This window comes from Balaenoptera physalus, assembly GCF_965194825.1.
Source record: "Balaenoptera physalus genome assembly, chromosome: 8".
Lineage (NCBI taxonomy): Eukaryota > Metazoa > Chordata > Mammalia > Artiodactyla > Balaenopteridae > Balaenoptera > Balaenoptera physalus.
The window spans coordinates 23,266,080-23,286,391 of record NC_138887.1 but is presented as its reverse complement, the minus strand read 5'-3'; the positions used below and the strand labels follow the sequence as shown (position 1 = coordinate 23,286,391).

Below are 20,312 nucleotides of genomic sequence, written 5' to 3'. Positions count from 1 at the left end.
TCTTTTATTCCCTCAAAATTCAGCACAATATTTTACCACAACTATAAACTTAATAAATGTTTACTGAATTGAAAGAATAAAAATAATCTAGATGCCACACATTTTTCTAAAAATTTTAACATGTTATAGTCACTAGAAGATAACTATATTTTTGAAATAAAATAAAGACCTATGAAAAGAATACAAAACAGCTTTAATTTAATCATAGTTGTATGTTTTCTCCTACTCTTAGTTATACACAAAAGGACTTCATTTTATTTCAGAATTGTGAACCTTTCACACAACAAAATGCTCTCATTTGTATGTGTGTGTGTGTGTGTGTCCCTTAACTGTGTCTAATTTGCTCCCAGTAGCAAGAGTATCTCAAAAACGAACTATAGCATTCCCAGCACTTGCTCCTCCAAGGAAAGGAAATGTTTTCTCCCTTTATGCCCAAGTCCTGAGGCCTCACACTTGCCCACGGCACTTGCAAGTAACCACCAAGAGAGGCAGATAAGTTGGAAAGATGTAGGGGTCAGCTCTTATGAAATCAGAAAATAGACCTTCCCTAACACTCCAGAGTATTCTCCGAGGCTTTGATCAAGAGTCAAAGTAATAAGTGGACATAGAGAAAACAAAAGATGAGAGGGAAAACCAAGCATTTCTGCAAATGCATTCTGCGTCCTTCTTGTACTAAGAACAATGGCACAGGAATAGTGATACAATACATTAAGAATCCCTATGTTTGAATAAAATTTCAAAAGAAGAGACATTTTCAATATACCAATTATTTTTAGATTAAAGTGGTGGGCTAGATAAAGAGGAAAGGGTAACATTTTATAAGAAATATAAGAGTAGCCCCTGCTCGCCGCAACTAGAGAGAGTCCACGCGCAGCAATGAAGACCCAACACAGCCAAAAATAAATTAAATAAATAAATAAATAAATAAATAAATAAATAAATAAATAAATAAAAGACATATTAAAGAATCTTAGTGGTACTATTACATCTTTAACTTTTCTAAAACAATCACAATTGCACAAATTCATTTCCAATGTTACCATACAATAAGCTTGGATTCATCTGGTTCCAACAATATGTCACCGAACTTTTCTGTCACATCTTATTTACACAAAATGAATCAAATTCTCTTTAACTTTTCACATTTCAATGTCCAAACACTTGACTAAATTTTTCCTTCTGGACTCTATATGAGTTCTATATCTAATGATTAAGTTGTCAAAGTTCAAAACAATAAAGTTTTGTTAAAGTTTTGTAACAACTCTGCTTCAATTCTCATGTTTTGAATTGAGAGCAAATTCTCTAACTTATAATCTTTACATTCAATTTGGCCTCATTATCATAAAAGCATTCAGTGGAACTAAACAAAACCTTCCCACCCTCAAATCCCCTCACTAATGAAATCCATCTAATTTCTCCCATCATTGAGACAATGATTCTCACTCATCAGTCTGGTCTGAACAACTGTTTTTAAGTTTATCAGTGAGCGGATGTCATGTGGGACTAACCAGGTAAGCATTGGTAGTAATCAGTCCCTGAGTCTAGCTCTATTTTTATAAAAATTAAAAATCTGTAAAAATTTTCAACAGAATTCATTCTTTATGTTGATCCTCTTGTTATCCAACGAATTTCTAGGTGCTTTAACACAACTTTCCAAATTTAACATGTGCTGTAGATATACCATTTGTATTACTGGACACAAGATTTCACTTAATCTGAAGAGCTACCTATATCAAAGTGCACTTTACAACTAAAGGATCACCTTGCAGACAGATTCCCTTTTATTGTATCTTTCAGATGTTCAGTAAAATTATAGAAGAGATGCAAAATCTGTTCCTAGAAGCAGGCTTCTAGGAAACACTGGAGATGACATACATTCCTGGCTCATTTGATAACTGCTATCAAGACAATAATGTCATATACTTTAAAAAAAAAATTAGCCTGTAAAGGTACCCCAGGAAGAGTGCATTTTAATAAGAAAAACAAATGTTAATGAATAAGCTGTTCTCTTTTGTAAACTTCCTATGTTAGTTTTTTTTAAATCTTAATTTACAAATGTTTGATTAAACTTGTATTCTATTCAAAAGAAATACATGTCATTTGATTGTGAAATCAATGTGGATCATGTTTGTTTTTCCTGTCTCCTTTCTTTATATTTATTATTTCAAATTTCAGTTCAAAGTTATTTATTTACCACATTACTTTTTTTTTTTACTTTTACAAATTTCTATCACATGAGCTAGTTAGATTCAAAGCTGTGAAGTACAGGGAAAAAAATTAGTTTCATTCTTTCTTCATATCTGAAACCTTGCCTCATTCACTCTACAATTTTTAGTTATGATATTGTAATGAGCTTTTAGCCAGTGATTCCCAACATTGTCATGGACTGTTCATCACTGGTGTTCTATTCCTTTAGTTCTAAAACCATTTATTTTTTATTTTTTTATGTGCTATCTTATAAGCATCACACTATCATTTTTTTAATGGTGCTATCTGAGTTTTGTCATTTTAAAATATTATTCTAGTCATCTGGCTCTTAGAAACATGAACCTGGATGGAGTCTAAAATTTCTTAATCTACTTTAAATATGTTTACATTTACTTACTAATCAACATCAAATTTTCCAAATTGGCCCACTTATTCAACAAGTGGATGTTTTAGAAGATGTTCCATTGTTTTAGTATGACAGTAGGAGAATTATAATAATTCTGACACTATGTAAAAGCCTGTTAGAAAATAATTGATAAAATAAAACTTGCAAAGCAGAATTAGCTAAATAGGTTTATCCACCTGGCAGAGTGGAGAGAATACAATTTACAATTCTGGTAGAGTAGAAGGTGCTTTTAAGCCATTTGAGGTAAAATTGATTTGTTAATATTTTCATCAAGTGTTATGCTTTTTTCACTTCTCTGAATGACCTCAGCTAGACACATAACCTCAGAGAAATGATGGGTGTCAAAGCATTTGGTGAATTGTAAAAATCCAGACAAACGTGGTTTAACTCTTACTGTATAATAGATTCCTAGATCTGAAATAAATTGAATGTCAGTAAATGTATACAGGTTTTCTTCCTTTTATGTACATCAGGAGGAAAGAGGACATAAGATTCATATCAAAGTTGTTATTTATATTTTATTTGTTTAAATAGGTCTTTATTTTTAAAAAGTATTTCTATATATGAGTGGGAGTGATGCAGAAAACTGGAGGTGTTCCTGAGTCACTGGTTAGAGTATAAATTCAACAAGTTTAAGAAGTTCTGTTTTGAATTTCTATTACACCAATAGAGTCAATGCCTGTCTGTGGATGTGATCACATACACAGATCCCCTGGAATAATTATGTTACACTTAAAACTTGCAAAGAAGAATTAGCAGAATTAGAAAGAAAAAAAATTCTTTCTCATCACTAGTGATAAGAATCTTGTGAACAACATGTAGAACTTATTCCTGAATAAGGTTTCCAATTTTTTAAATTAAAGTCATTCTTTCCTTTCTGTAATATCAATACATTTTTGTTTTAAAATATTTTACAATATTTTATTTTGTTTCTAAAAATATCAATCTTGTGGGTGCACAAATATTTTTAATACAAATGTTTAAAATTGTTTTTCAGTAAATGGAGAGAAAACAGGCAGAAAAGGTCTACTTGGAGAGTTTCAAATCATCTCAAAGCAATGAACTATTTGCACCATAGCAATTTGAAAGTTCCAGAGGAAAAGCCAAATATTTGCAGTTGTATTTATTTATAAAGAATGGGGGGGGGGGTCTGGGCAAGATGGCGGAAGAGTAAGACGCGGAGATCACCTTCCTTGCCACAGATACATTAGAAATACATCTACACGTGAAACTCCTCCTACAGAACACCCACTGAACACTGGCAAAAGACGTCAGACCTCCCAAAAGGCAAGAAAATCCCCACGTACTTGGGTAAGGCAAAAGAAAAAAGAAATAACAGAGACAAAAGAATAGGGATGGGACCTGCACCAGTGGGAGGGAGCTGTGAAGGAGGAAAGGTTTCCACACACTAGGAAGGCCTTTCGCGGGCGGAGACTGCGGGTGGCGGAGGGGGGAAGCTTCGGAGCCACGGAGGAGAGCGCAGCCACAGGGGTGCGGAGGGCAAAGCGGAGAGATTCCCGCACAGAGGCTCGGCGCCGAGCAGCACTCACCAGCCCGAGAGGCTTGTCTGCTCCCCTGCCGGGGCAGGTGGGGGCTGGGAGCTGAGGCTCGGGCTTCGGTCGGCTCGCAGGGAGAGGACTGGGGTTGGCGGCATGAACACAGCCTGAAGGAGGCTAGTGCGCCACGGCTAGCCGGGAAGGAGTCCGGGAAAAGGTCTGGAGCTGCCGAAGAGGCAAGAGACTTTTTCTTACCTCCTTGTTTCCTGGCACGTGAGGAGAGGGGATTCAGAGCGCTGCCTAAACGAGCTCCAGAGACGGGCGCGAGCCGCGGCTATCAGCGCGGACCCCAGAGACGGGCAGGAGACACTAAGGCTGCTGCTGCCGTCACCAGGAAGCCTGTGTGCGAGCACAGGTCACTCTCCACACCACCCCTCCTGGGAGCCGGTGCAGCCCACCACGGCCAGGCTCCCGTGATCCGGGGACAACTTCCCCAGGGAGAACGCACGGCGCGCCTCAGGCTGGTGCAACGTCACGCCGGCCTCTGCCGCCGCAGGCTCGCCCGGCATTCGTACCCCTCCCTCCGCCCGGCCTGAGTGAGCCAGAGCCCCTGAAGCAGCTGCTCCTTTAACCCTGTCCTGTGTGAGGGAAGAAGAGACACCCTCAGGCGACCTACACACAGAGGCGGGTCCAAATCCAAAGCCGAACCCCGGGAGCTGTGCGAACAAAGAAGAGAAAGGGAAATCTCTCCCACCAGCCTCAGGAGCAGTGGATTAAAGCTCCACAACCAACTTGATTTACCTGCATCTGTTGAATACCTGAATAGACAACAAAGCATCCCAAATTCAGGAGGTGGACTTTGGGAGCAGGATATATTAATTTTTCCCCTTTTCCTTTTTTTGTGAGTGTATATGTGTATGCTTCTGGGTGAGATTTTGTCTGTATAGCTTTGCTTTCACCATTTGTCCGAGGGTTCGGTCCGTCCGTTTTTTTTTTTTTTTTTACTTAAAAAAGATTTTTTTTCTTAATAAATTTTTGTCTTAATAATTTCTTTCTTATTTTTTATTATAAAAAATTAATAAATTTATTTTTAAAAATTAAAAATTTTTTCTTAATAAAATTTTTTCTTAATAATTTTTTTCTTATTTTTTATTATAATAGCTTTATTTTATTTTATTTTATCCTCTTTCTTTCTTTCCATTTTTTTCTCCCTTTTATTCCGAGCCGTGTGGATGAAAGGCTCTTGGTGCTCCAGCCAGGCATCAGGGCTGTGCCTCTGAGGTGGGAGAGCCAACTCCAGGACAGTGCTCCACAAGAAACCTCCCAGCTCCACATAATACCAAATGGCAAAAATCTCTCAGAGATCTCCATCTCAACATCAAGACCCAGCTTCACTCAACGACCAGCAAGCTACAGTGCTGGACACCCTATGCCAAACAACTAGCAAGACAGGAACACAACCCCATCCATTAGCAGAGAGGCTGCCTAAAATCATAATAAGGCCACAGACACCCCAAAACACACCACCAGACGTGGACCTGCCCACCAGAAAGACAAGATCCAACCTCATCCACCAGAACACAGGCACTAGTCCCCTCCACCAGGAAGCCTACACAACCCACTGAACCAACCTCACACACTGGGGACAGATACCGAAAACAACGGGAACTACAAACCTGCAGCCTGTGAAAAGGAGACCCCAAACACAGTAAGATAAGCAAAATGAAAAGACAGAAAAACACACAGCAGATGAAGGAGCAGGGTCAAAACACACCAGACCTAACAAGTGAAGAGGAAATAGGCAGTCTACCTAAAAAAGAATTCAGAATAATGATAGTAAAGATGATACAAAATCTTGGAAGTAGCATAGACAAAATTCAAGAAACATTTAACAAGGACGTAGAAGAACTAAAGAGGAACCAAGCAATGATGAAAAGCACAATAAATGAAATTAAAAATACTCTAGAAGGGATCAATAGCAGAATAACTGAGGCAGAAGAACGGGTAAGGGACCTGGAAGATAAAATAGTGGAAATAACTACTGCAGAGCAGAATAAAGAAAAAAGAATGAAAAGAACTGAGGACAGTCTCAGAGACCTCTGGGACAACATTAAATGCACCAACATTCGAATTATAGGGGTCCCAGAAAAAGAAGAGAAAAAGAAAGGGACTGAGAAAATATTTGAAGAGATTATAGTTGAAAACTTCCCTAATATGGGAAAGGAAATAGTTAATCAAGTCCTGGAAGCACAGAGAGTCCCATACAGGATAAATCCAAGGAGAAACACGCCAAGACACAAACTATCAAAAATTAAATATAAAGAAAACATATTAAAAGCAGCAAGGGAAAAACAATAAATAACACACAAGGGAATCCCCATAAGGTTAAGAGCTGATCTTTCAGCAGAAACTCTGCAAGCCAGAAGGGAGTGGCAGGATATACTTAAAGTGATGAAGGAGAAAAACCTACAACCAAGATTACTCTACCCAGCAAGGATCTCATTCAGATTTGATGGAGAAATTAAAACCTTTACAGACAAGCAAAAGCTGAGAGAGTTCAGCACCACCAAACCAGCTTTACAACAAATGCTAAAGGAACTTCTCTAGGCAAGAAACACAAGAGAAGGAAAACACCTACAATAACAAACCCAAAACATTTAAGAAAATGGGAATAGGAACATACCTATCGATAATTACCTTGAATGTAAATGGATTAAATGCTCCTACCAAAAGACACAGACTGGATGAATGGATACAAAAACAAGACCCGTATATATGCTGTCTACAAGAGACCCACTTCAGACCAAGGGACACATATAGACTGAAAGTGAGTGGATGGAAAAAGATATTCCATGCAAATGGAAATCAAAAGAAAGCTGGAGTAGCAATTCTCATATCAGACAAAATAGACTTTAAAATAAAGACTATTACAAGAGACAAAGAAGGACACTATATAATGATCAAGGGATCAATCCAAGAAGAAGATATGACAATTGTAAATATTTATGCACCCAACATAGGAGCACCTCAATACATAAGACAAATACTAACAGCCATAAAAGGGGAAATCGACAGTAACACAATCATAGTAGGGGACTTTAACACCCCACTTTCACCAATGGACAGATCATCCAAAATGAAAATCAATAAGGAAACACAAGCTTTAAATGATACATTAAAGAAGATGGACTTAATTGATATTTATAGGACATTCCACCCAAAAACAACAGAATACACATTTTTCTCAAGTGCTCATGGAACATTCTCCAGGATAGATCATATCTTGGGTCACAAATCAAGCCTGGGTATATTTAAGAAAATTGAAATCGTATCAAGTATTTTTCTGACCACAACACTATGAGACTAGATATCAATTACAGGAAAAGATCTGTAAAAAATACAAACACATGGAGGCAACACAATATACTACTTAATAACGAAGTGATCACTGAAGAAATCAAAGGGGAAATCAAAAAATACCTAGAAACAAATGACAATGGAGACGTGACGACCCAAAACCTATGGGATGCAGCAAAAGCAGTTCTAAGAGGGAAGTTTATAGCAATACAAGCCTACCTCAAGAAACAGGAAACATCTCGAATAAACAACCTAACCTTGCACCTAAAGCAATTAGAGAAAGAAGAACAAAAAAACCCCAAAGCTAGCAGAAGGAAAGAAATCATAAAGATCAGATCAGAAATAAATGAAAAAGAAATGAAGGAGACAATAGCAAAGATCAATAAAACTAAAAGCTGGTTCTTTGAGAAGATAAACAAAATTGATAAACCATTAGCCAGACTCATCAAGAGAAAAAGGGAGAAGACTCAAATCAATAGAATCAGAAATGAAAAAGGAGAAGTAACAACTGACACTGCAGAAATACAAACGATCATGAGAGATTACTACAAGCAACTCTATGCCAATGAAATGGACAACCTAGAAGAAATGGACAAATTCTTAGAAATGCACAACCTGCCGAGACTGAACCAGGAAGAAATAGAAAATATGAACAGACCAATCACAAGCACTGAAATTGAAACTGTGATTAAAAATCTTCCAACAAACAAAAACCCAGGACCGATGGCTTCACAGGTGAATTCTATCAAACATTTAGAGAAGAGCTAACACCTATCCTTCTCAAACTCTTCCAAAATACTGCAGAGAGAGGAACACTCCCCAACTCATTCTACGAGGCCACCATAACCCTGATACCAAAACCAGACAAAGATGCCACAAAGAAAGAAAACTACAGGCCAATATCACTGATGAACATAGATGCAAAAATCCTCAACAAAATACTAGCAAACAGAATCCAACAGCACATTAAAAGGATCATACACCATGATCAAGTGGGGTTTATGCCAGGAAAGCAAGGATTCTTCAATATATGCAAATCAATCAACGTGATACATCATATTAACAAATTGAAGGAGAAAAACCATATGATCATCTCAATAGATGCGGAGAAAGCTTTCAACAAAATTCAATACTCATTTATGATAAAAACCCTGCAGAAAGTAGGCATAGAGGGAACTTTCCTCAACATAATAAAGGCCATATATGACAAACCCACAGCCAACATTGTCCTCAATGGTGAAAAACTGAAACCATTTCCACTAAGATCAGGAACAAGACAAGGTTGCCCACTCTCACCACTATTATTCAACATAGTTTTGGAAGTGTTAGCCACAGCAATCAGAGAAGAAAAAGAAATAAAAGGAATCCAAATCGGAAAAGAAGAAGTAAAGCTGTCACTGTTTGCAGATGACATGATACTATACATAGAGAATCCTAAAGATGCTACCAGAAAACTACTAGAACTAATCAATGAATTTGGTAAAGTAGCAGGATACAAAATTAATGCACAGAAATCTCTTGCATTCCTATACACTAATGATGACAAATCTGAAAGTGAAATTAAGAAAACACTCCCATTTACCACTGCAACAAAACGAATAAAATATCTAGGAATAAACCTACCTAAGGAGACAAAAGACCTGTATGCAGAAAATTATAAGACACTGATGAAAGAAATTAAAGATGATACAAATAGATGGAGAGATATACCATGTTCCTGGATTGGAAGAATCAACATTGTGAAAATGACTCTACTACCCAAAGCAATCTACAGATTCAGTGCAATCCCTATCAAACTACCACTGGCACTTTTCACAGAACTAGAGCAAAAAATTTCACAATTTGTATGGAAACACAAAAGACCCCGAATAGCCAAAGCAATCTTGAGAACGAAAAATGGAGCTGGAGGAATCAGACTCCCTGACTTCAGACTATATTACAAAGCTTCAGTAATCAAGACAGTTTGGAACTGGCACAAAAAGAGAAACATAGATCAATGGAACAGGATAGAAAGCCCAGAGATAAGCCCACACACATATGGTCACCTTATCTTTGATAAAGGAGGCAAGCATATACACTGGAGAAAGGACAGCCTCTTCAATAAGTGGTGCTGGGAAAACTGGACAGCTACATGTAAAAGTATGAAATTAGAACACTCCCTAACACCATACACAAAAATAAACTCAAAATGGATTAAAGACCTAAATGTAAGGTCAGACACTATCAAACTCTTAGAGGAAAACATAGCCAGAACACTCTATGACATAAATCACAGCAATATCCTGTTTGACCCAACTCCTAGAGAAATGGAAATAAAAACACAAATAAACAAATGGGACCTAATGAAACTTAAAAGCTTTTGCACAGCAAAGGAAACCATAAACAAGACGAAAAGACAACCCTCAGGATGGGAGAAAATATTTGCAAATGAAGCAACTGACAAAGGATTAATCTCCAAGATTTACAAGCAGCTCATGCAGCTCAATAACAAAAAAATGAACAACCCAATCCAAAAACGGACAGAAGACCTAAATAGACATTTCTCCAAAGAAGATATACAGATTGCCAACAGACACATGAAAGAATGCTCAACATCATTAATCATTAGAGAAATGCAAATCAAAACTACAATGAAATATCATCTCACACTGGTCAGAATGGCCATCATCAAAAAATCTAGAAACAATAAATGCTGGAGAGGGTGTGTAGAAAAGGGAACACTCTTGCACTGTCGGTGGGAATGTAAATTGATACAGCCACTATGGAGAACAGTATGGAGCTTCCTTAAACAACTAAAAATAGAACTACCATACGACCCAGCAATCCCACTACTGGGCATATACCCTGAGAAAACCATAATTCAAAAAGAGTCATGTACCAAAATGTTCATTGCAGCTCTATTTAAAACAAAGCATAAATATGTGTATATATATATATCTATATACACACACACACGTGTTGTGTATATTTATATATATATATATATATATATATATATATATGAAACAAGACAAATGGCAAAGTGTTTGGTAAGGTGAAAGGTATAAAAGGTATAAAATATAGGTTTCTAATGTATTATTTTCTCAAACTTCCATAAGTTTATAAGATTATTAAAATTTGGGAAAAATAAGTGGTTTTTTTGGCAAAAGAAAAGATGTGAATATATCTGTAAATTCATGTACATTTCCTTACAAATGAATTCTATGAGATATCTCATGAGCATATCACTTTAAAATCACATCAACTCTTTAAGGAAATTCTTCTCAATGCATTATTTGATAACCGTGACAACAAAATTTGGCCAATCTTCTTGACAAACACAGATCCAAACACCAAACCAAAATATTAGAAAACTGAGTCCAACAATGTATAAAATGTACTTAAAAAAAAAAAAAAAGCCAGAGTTGGGAAGAGTGTTATCTCAAGAATGCCTTGTTGAAATACTATTAGAAGATTAATATAGTCACATTATCAAAGGAGAAAGATCATGATTATGACAGGAGATACATGCATGTGCGTACGTACACACGCGCGCACGCTCACACACACACACACTAAATAAACTTCTTTTTATCCATTCCAGATAAAAACTTTTATCACACTAGGAATAGAAGACAATTCCTTAAACAGGATAAATAGTATGTACAAAAACCTGCAGTAATTGTCATATTTAATGGGGAACATTTAGCATAATTAACTACAGATAGTGAACAAGGACTTATGATGATGAATGGGCCTGACAGTTTCCTGCCCTTGACCTTCTCCTCTTCAATGCTCTTATCAGGGATTTGGGTAAAGATAGATAAGGCAACATTTCACTTGAGTAAGATTCAGAATTCGGAAGGATATAGTGACAGGAAAGTCAATATTCCAAGTGATCTCAACTAGCAGAAATGCTTGGCCCAAATGAGCAAAATCGAATTTAACAGGTATCTTCAACTGAGGCTCAAAATCAACTATACTCATGCAGTATACACATGTAGTATGTGGGAGAATCTGTTTGCTAAGAGGTGATGTGAAAAAAGTAGCAACAAATTAACTGCTACAAGCTCAATATAGGTAAAAAAAAAAAAAAAAATGTAATAAAGCTACAAAAAAACCCCAACAAACAAAAAAGAGAAGAAGAAAAGAGGCAAACTAATCATGGTCTCTATTAAGAAAAGTGTTCTATTTAGAAATAAGTACCAGGATTGAGGCAGACCTATGTTGCACCCCTATCTTACTACATCAGAATATCAGTGCTTTCAATAAAATCACCTGATATCTGTGGCACCATTTTCAGTAGGACAGTGTTTCAAAAGGACATTGCCTCTTGCATGGAGTGTGGTTCAGAGGGTAAGGAATCTAAAACTCATGTTCCACCAGAAAGGATTAAAGGAGTGGAACATATTATACTTGAAAAGTCTCTTGGAAAAGAGGTGGAGCATGCTTCAAATAATAGAGAATGTTGAGAGCTCACTGTAAGTTAGAGTATGTACCAGGTACTTTATATGTTAATCTACCCAAATCCTAAGAGGTAGATATTAATAAGCCAATTTAATGAAAGAGGATACTCTGAGAAATTAATTTTGATCAAGACACCCAAAGTCAGCAATGAGTACACGCTCACTTTTATTTAATTCCAAAGCATGAGTTTGCTTATTACATTGTTCTACCCTCTGTCTAGGCTATTTGAAGGGTTGTAATGTGGAACAGACAGATAAGTTTGTTGTTGCTCAATAAGAAAGAGGAATAGTGAGTGTAATAAAATCAAGTTGCTTCAAAAAGGGTTACCCTAAAAATCTTTTATGCCAACAGTCCACCAACAGATGACAAGCAGACACTGCAAACCCATATGTCTATGAAAGTTCACTTCTTCCATGTTAATTTAAAATAAGTGATTTTAAAATAATTTATGTTTTGACATCATTTTGATATTGACATTACCAGTGCATACCTAAAAAGAAAGCAACAGGGCTTTCCTGGTGGCACAGTGGTTAAGAATCCACCTGCCAATGCAGGGGACATGGGTTCGAGCCCTGGTCCAGGAAGATCCCACATGCCGTGGAGCAACTAAGCCCATGCACCACAACTACTGAGCCTGCGTTCTAGAGCCCACGAGCCACAACTACTGAGCCCTCATGTCACAACTACTGAAGCCCATGTGCCTAGAGCCCGTGCTCTGCAACAAGAGAAGCCACTGCAATGAGAAGCCCGCGCACTGCAACGGAAGAGTAGCCCCCGCTTGCCGCAACTAGAGAAAGCACGCGCGCAGCAGTGAAGACCCAACACAGCCAAAAATAAATAAATAAAATAATTTTTTTAAAAGGCAACATTATAGCATTAATATGCGAGTCAGGAGACTTAATTTCTTTGTTTTAAAGTAGGTCTGGGACTTTGGATGAGTATCATAATCTCTACTAGACTCATTTTTCTCATGCATAGAAGGAAGATACGTGCACAGCTGGTTGATTTCTAAGGTTTCATTCTTCTGCACAATTATGTGATTTTAAGACCGCCTACAAAAAAGCTTCTGCATGATTGATTATAAGTCAGAGTTTATTTTCATTTTGCCTGTTTTAACAAGTTGTATGAAATGAGTGATCAGGCCCCAAGTGTGTTCAGGTGAAATTCAGTTACAGGTATAAATATCATGTAGCTTTAAAAATTTTTTGGTATTTGCAAATGAAAATGTGGAATAAAATCTCTAATTTATACCTATTAAGAATAAAATAATTTGTGAGTATCAAAGTATGAATTAAGTATAAATTGAAATATTTAATTATTTGAAACACTTTCTACCTCTAAGAAATAAATGCATATCTTGTTAAAATTCCCTTGATACCCCTTGACCCCTTAGTGATGACCACAAACAGGAAGGAAGAGATTATTTCAGGATGCCCTTGGCCTGTGTAAACATGCTATTGTGATTTCTATATTTGGCTCTCTAACATGGTCTAATCTTACAAGAATGGAATGATTATTGTGAACTAAGACATAGAAACGTTGTAAGAAAGGGACTCAATACTTTATTAACTTTGCAGTGGGGTTCCAAATAATAGATGAGATTTTGGACAGATGGGCTTTTCTTCAGGAATTTTCCTGTTAATGTTGTAGTTGCCTATACTGGACCTTCCTATGGAAGCCTGAAGTCACCATATAGAGGAAGAAATGATCCAGGTACCTTTTTTAAAAGTTTTCCAAAAGAAAATATTAATGTTTCATACAGAGTTTCATTGATGAGTACATACTGTTTTTCAAAAGTGATTATTTATTTCACACACATCGTGAAAGATTAGTTACCAACAATCTTTGGATAATAGCATACACACTAGTGTCAGAAATAATTCTGGAAACTTGCCAGGTCTTAGTGTCATCAGTATGATTACCAATTGGCCATATTTATGAAGTATAAAAGACCATTTTAAATGTATATTAACTCTCTCAGTCTAAAAATCACTTTTTTTTCCCAAATTTATAATAAATTTTTGACTAAGTAATACAGAGTTAATATAATGAAATTTGGTTGTGATTATTTAAAAATTTTGTGTGTCCAACAGTGGTTCTTAATTGATACTGTATTTGTCCATGATACATATGCTGGTACAAGTCTGGAAAATTCTTTACACACTTTTTAAATTATTCTCATGGTAGATAACTGAAATTAAATGAAAATTATCTAAATTATTTTTACTTCATTGTAGAAATCATAGATATTATAGCATTATGTAAGGAAATGTACTTGATAGTCAGAAATGAGACATTCTTTTCTCATTCTCACATTTTCTCCAAAGTTTTTTCCTGCAGTATTTCCACTCTAGTTGAAGAAAATGCAGTATTAAACACACCTGAATGGACAAGTACTGGAATTCCTATTGGACCTATTGGTTTTCCTCCCACTTCACCATAACTCTGAAATTTTCCATACAGCAAAATTGAAAACATATATTTAGAGAAGATATTCTACAAATCTTTCAGCTGTATAGGATGATGCTATAATTTCTAATGCCCACTTCTACTGTTGGAGTTTTTTTTAAAAAACTACCAAGAACAGTTTTATAATCTTATTGGACAACTTTTCTTTCAAAGTGATGCACAGCCTGGAGCAAAATAGCAAATTATATAAAGCCAGCAAACCAAGATACTGTGCAAAGCTCCTTGATTTACTCTTGTCACTGTCACAAACAAATAACGCTCAGCCATGCAAAATAATACAGCCAGTTGTCTTCCGAAAACATGAGGTGAGATTTTAATATGATTTTCATTTTAATCTCAAATGTTTCATTCTTGGACATGGCAGCCTCTGTTAAATGAAACAGTTATGCCCAATCTGTGAGTTCCTGTTTGATTACATTAAAAGTCTATGAAGAAAGATTAACAAATTGCTGAGACTGATTTTGCATTTATCACCTTTGTTGCCGAATTTCACACTGTGTGGTGTGGACCACACTACCCTAAAACCATAAAGCCAAGTATGCTGGAGGTTTATCCAAGAGGAGGAATTGATAAATCATCACCAGCAATAAAATCTTACTTCCCATAGCTTCACCGTTCTGATTCCCTCAATATCCTGTAAGGTGGGCAGCTCTTTCAGATAAGTGCGGAAACTGGACATATTTAAATATGCCTAAGAAAAAAAAACTTTGCTGGACATATTTAAATATGCCTAAGGAAAAAAAAAGGTAGAATTAGATTGAGGTGTCGTTATGTCTGTTCATCACAGCTTAAGAAAACATGGAGTCAGGCAGAAATGATTCTATGTGAAGAAACTGATACAAAACACAGAGGACAAATATTTATTTTTCAAGCTTTCAATATGAGTTTAAAGAATGTATTTGTTTCATTGAGATTCTACTGTTAAGCACTGTTCTAGGTGCTTCAGGTACGTAAGTGAACAAAACAGGCTAATTTCCCTGCCCTTGTTGAATTTACCTTGCAGTCTTGGAAGACAGACAGGAAAAGTTAAAAACAACATGTGAATAATTTGTAACTTTGTAGAATGAGATAAATGCTGGGAAAAAAGTGGGGTAAGGAAAGGAAGATAGTGGGTGACAGTGGGGTTAAAAGTTTAAATAGGGTAGTCAGGGTCCTATGATCCAATATGGATTTTCATATAATTTGAATAAAATTCTGAGATTCAGGGTTACCAGAAGTCATATTATTTTTGCTCACATAAAGTCATACGAGTTTTGGTAAAACAAGGCAGTTGATTGCCATGCTGGTAAGGGATATGTTTATGTCTGTTAATTAGTTTTTCTGAATTTGGGTTTCTCCTGGAAATTCTTTAAATTGCCTTAGTTGTGTTACTTTGAAATTTGTCCAAAATTAACAAGCACACAGACTCTGAAGATGTCCTGTGACCCAATTTCACAGTAACGTATCAAGGCCTTTGCTTCTCTTAAGGATACAGAAATTAGTATAAGACTAAAAATTTACTCATTGGCATGTTATATCAGGTCCTTGGTCAATATCATATTTCAATGATATCCACATATTTCACATATTTCATTGATGAATGGTAATTATAACCTGAGGATACATTTTAAAAGATATGATTTCATATCAATTATAAAACACTGAGTTTTCCTCAATGCTTTAGAGTTTAGTGATTCTATATAAAACTTTTATGAACAAATGTATATTATCAGGTTTTACCAACTCATGGTGACTCCCTGATTTTCTCCCATCTATAAAACCAGTAGCCAAGACATGGAAAGAACCTAACTGTCCATTGACAGATGAATGGATAAAGAAGATGTGGCACATATGTACAATGGAATATTACTCAGCCATAAAAGAGAACGAAATAATGCCATTTGCAACAACATGGATGCAACTAGAGATGATCATACTAAGTGAAGTAAGTCAGAAAGAGAAAGACAAATACCGTATGATATCACTTATGTGTGGAATCTAAAATATGACACAACTGAACCTATCTATGAAACAGAAACAGAATCAGGGACATAAGGAACAGACTGGTGGCTGCCAAGGGAATGGGGGAGGGAGAGGGATGGACTGGGAGTTTGGGATTAGCAGATGCAAACTATTATATTTAGAATGGATAAACAACAAGGTCCTACTGTATAGCACAGGGAACTATATTCAATATCCTGTGATAAACCATAATGGAAAAGAATATGTAAAAGGGTGTGTGTGTGTATATATGTATGTATGTGTGTATGTGTATATCTATCTATATATATATATAAATGGGTCACTTTTCTCTTCAAAAGTAATTAACACAACACTGTAAATCAACTATACTTCAATTAAAAAAAAGTTGCCTGAACTTGCTCCTTCCCCACCCGCATCCCTTACATGTTTAGGACTCATAGATGAGTAAAAAAATTGAAAATTTGTTTTTATGGTCTATCCATACCCTACATATTACAGTAGTTTTAATCAAATTCTCTCATCATTTTCACTCTCAAGAGTCATATTCCTTTTTAGTCTCTTTTCATACAGTTGCCATTTTTATTCTATTAATCATTTTGAACATCCTTATATGAATTCTCCTGAGTCCCATTGCATTTATCCTTACAAATCACTTCAAATTGATTTTGGTTTGTTGTCATTTAAGAGTCAATGTTCTTTTTCCACATGGACATTCAGTTGCTCCCACATCATTTGTGTAATACATGTAGGGTATCTTTAGACTGTTCTGTTTTACAAAACACTGCAACGTTTCTTATGACCTTGATTCTCAGATAACATCACTTTATGTTTTATTCTGTGTTGTAGTTTGCAAACGATTTCATGCGTATTATGTCATTATGGTCTTCTAATAATCTTGAGGTAAGTATTCTCAGTTTATAGATGAGGAAACTAAGAGGTTAAAGGATTTACTGAAGATCTCTCTCTCTCTCACACACACACACACGCACGCACGCACACACACACACACACACGAGCACACATACAAGCACAGAGCCAAATCCTCATATCTAAGTAATCACACTTTATTTCAGTACTTCTTGGTTTTCACTTCCCAAATAAATACGCCTTACGGGTAAAGGAGACTCAAGAAATATGCTCAAAAGGCCTTGAAGCATAGCCTGAAATAATCACTGATCTTTTCATTAAAAGTTCATGTTTTAAATTTTTTAAATCATGTGAATTTTGTATCCTTCTACATGTTTGCCAACCATATCGAAATAAAGTTGTACATTGCATATCATCAACTAAATAGATGTCCCAGATAAATGCAACTGGTTCTCTATGACATTACCGCCACCCCGCCCCTCCCCCAGGAACGTGTAATCCATTTTGAGACATTCCTATATCACTGTCATCCCACATGCTTTTTAGTTTTGCTTAGTATTATTAACAACTTTCCTATGCTTAAGTCAAAGAGAAAGTGCCTGTATAACAAGGTAAACATGATGACAAAAACAAGACCCCATCCTTCAATCAAAATAGTCTTTGAACTCTTCTGGAAATAAAAGATTATTGTCTCAGGTTTGTTTTTTTTTTCCTTGCTATTTAATCAAATAGGATATAGGAGGAGACATTCTGGGGGAATGAGAGTGATCTAGAGACTATGAAGTTGGGACCATTTTGGGGGAGAGTTGCAAACCCAGGAGATAGAAGTGTTCCAAATTATGTTTGAATGTAATAGAATTTTTTCCTGATGGTATACACTTCTTGTTTTAGAAAATACACTCCACCTTGGAGCCAGACCTATATCTGAATCTAATATCAAAAGAGGGGTTGCTACTATCTTTGAAAGTAGATAACTAATAATACCTTTCAAGACTTGACAGATTACTCTCCTTCTTTACATAGGAGAGGTGTCTGTAAAAGATTTACTCACAAGAAAGTGATAGTCACAGGTTTTAATATCTACATGAACTTGGTGTATCAGTTGATAACACTCCTATCTTTCTGTTGCAGGAGCAGGAGAATCTGGAAAAAGTACCATTGTGAAACAAATGAAGTAGGTATTTTAAACGTTTAATATTTGATTTCTGTCTGTCCGTGTATTTGCCCATTACTAAAATAAATACTTTTGGAAAATCTGATGGATAGTCTCTAAATCACAGGTAGTGGCAGAGCTGTCACATTTCCTGTGCAAATATTCCTCCTATCCTTCAGCAGAAAGCCTAACAGATGAGTAATATTGTAATTTCCATTTTTCTTTTGCATTTTGCCTCTCAAACTTAATAGCAATTATGTTTTAAATATATTAGTATAGGTATGATTTATGGTCTTAATATTGTGAGCATACGCCATAAACATTTCAAAATATGTCAGTGATCCATTTGAATTTAGGAGGAAACAATATTTTTAACCTAATTGGCAGTTGGTATACCTGGGAATGAAATACATATTTAAAGTTTTTACCATCACAGATTTCAATTTATTTTTGCATTTATTTTCTCTACATTTTTTTTCTCTTTCTAATAAAATACGTAGACCTGAATTTCTTAATAAGGACATTATAAACACAAAAATGCTGTAATTCAAGAATGTGGTGTCTAAATGAGTAAAATGGCATTGATAAGGGGAGATGAATATGTGAAATCTCATGGCTCTGTCACTGCTGGAGAATTTTAAAGGAACATTATTGCTAGAGGAGAAGAAGATAATGAAAAATAAGCTCAAAAATGATTATGTTTGAGGATCTTGTTCTATGGAACATATCCTGTGAGGGGATGATCCTAGTTAATGATGAAATTATCTGTTTGTAATCTAAACCAGGTTTTTTTTTCTTCTTCCTAGGTAATAATGTCATGTAAGTTCCATAACAACCAGTATTTAAGTCCCACTTTTGAAATCTTCTGTCACCTCTATCTGCAACAAATTTTTGACCTTTTTTCCTGTCTTTGAAGAACAGGACTTCTTGATCATGACCCCCGATCACACTGCTTTGGGGGTCTCAGCTCCATCCTGCCCCCAGGTCATCTCACATTCCCTTATAACACCACGGCTGTGTTCACCTGTTCTTTTCCTTCAGGTTGTAATCATGCTTGGATCCCTCTTACCTTTCTTACCTCTCTATTCTCTATGGGGTTAAATGCAGTTAAAACAACAACCACAACTATTTGGCTATATAAAAATTAAAACAAAGAAAAAATAGAAAACTAGAAAAATATCTATAATACATATGATAGATAAATGATGAATATACAGATTAAGAACAACAATAAGCTGCCCAATATATAGAAATAGGATGAGACTATGAATCAACAGTTCAAAGACAAAATTCAAATATTAAATATACATATATTTTTTAGTTTAACTTCACTAAAAAAAAAAATAAAAATTAAAGCAATAATGAGTTATTTTTCATCTTAGTAAATTAGTGAGCAATAATTTAAAAATAATATTACCCAATAGGGTGAAGTTTTGAGAAGTGAATATTTCTCATGACTACCTGTTAAATTATATGCTACAGCAAAGTTGTAGAAATAATTTTTGTAATATATACAGTAAGCTGGGAAAATAATTATTGATCTTCTAAATACATTTCTGATCATTTTAATAATGAAATAATTTAAATGTTAAAATGTATAAAAATAAAATAATGTAAATATGGAAATTTATGTACAAAGATATTTATATCAGTCTTACTTAAAACAATTAAATATGGGAAAGAATAAAATATCTTAAAATAAAACAAAGCAAATAGATTGTGAAATTATAGGACTATTTACCCTTCAATTAATATTTTACATTCATTACAAGTTATATGTAGGTGAGAAACTCCTAATAAAAGAAAATACTTACATTAAGTGAAAAACCAAGATACGAGATTGCACAGAAATCTTTATCTTTATCTTATCTATTTATGATAAATAGATAATTTTTTAAATTGGGAAAACACATACCGATATTGAAAAAATTTTCTGTCAGTAGTAGGA

The 20,312-nt window shown here is 35.4% G+C and overlaps 1 protein-coding gene and 1 pseudogene across 2 annotated transcripts in view; both read left to right on the top strand.

The window, feature by feature from the left end:
- LOC309666212 (cullin-1 pseudogene) overlaps nucleotides 1-20,312 on the top strand; it is a 334,922-nt pseudogene that overhangs the window by 70,865 nt on the left and 243,745 nt on the right. The window lies entirely within an intron of this gene.
- LOC309666472 (guanine nucleotide-binding protein G(t) subunit alpha-3-like) overlaps nucleotides 1-20,312 on the top strand; it is a 66,015-nt gene that overhangs the window by 16,928 nt on the left and 28,775 nt on the right.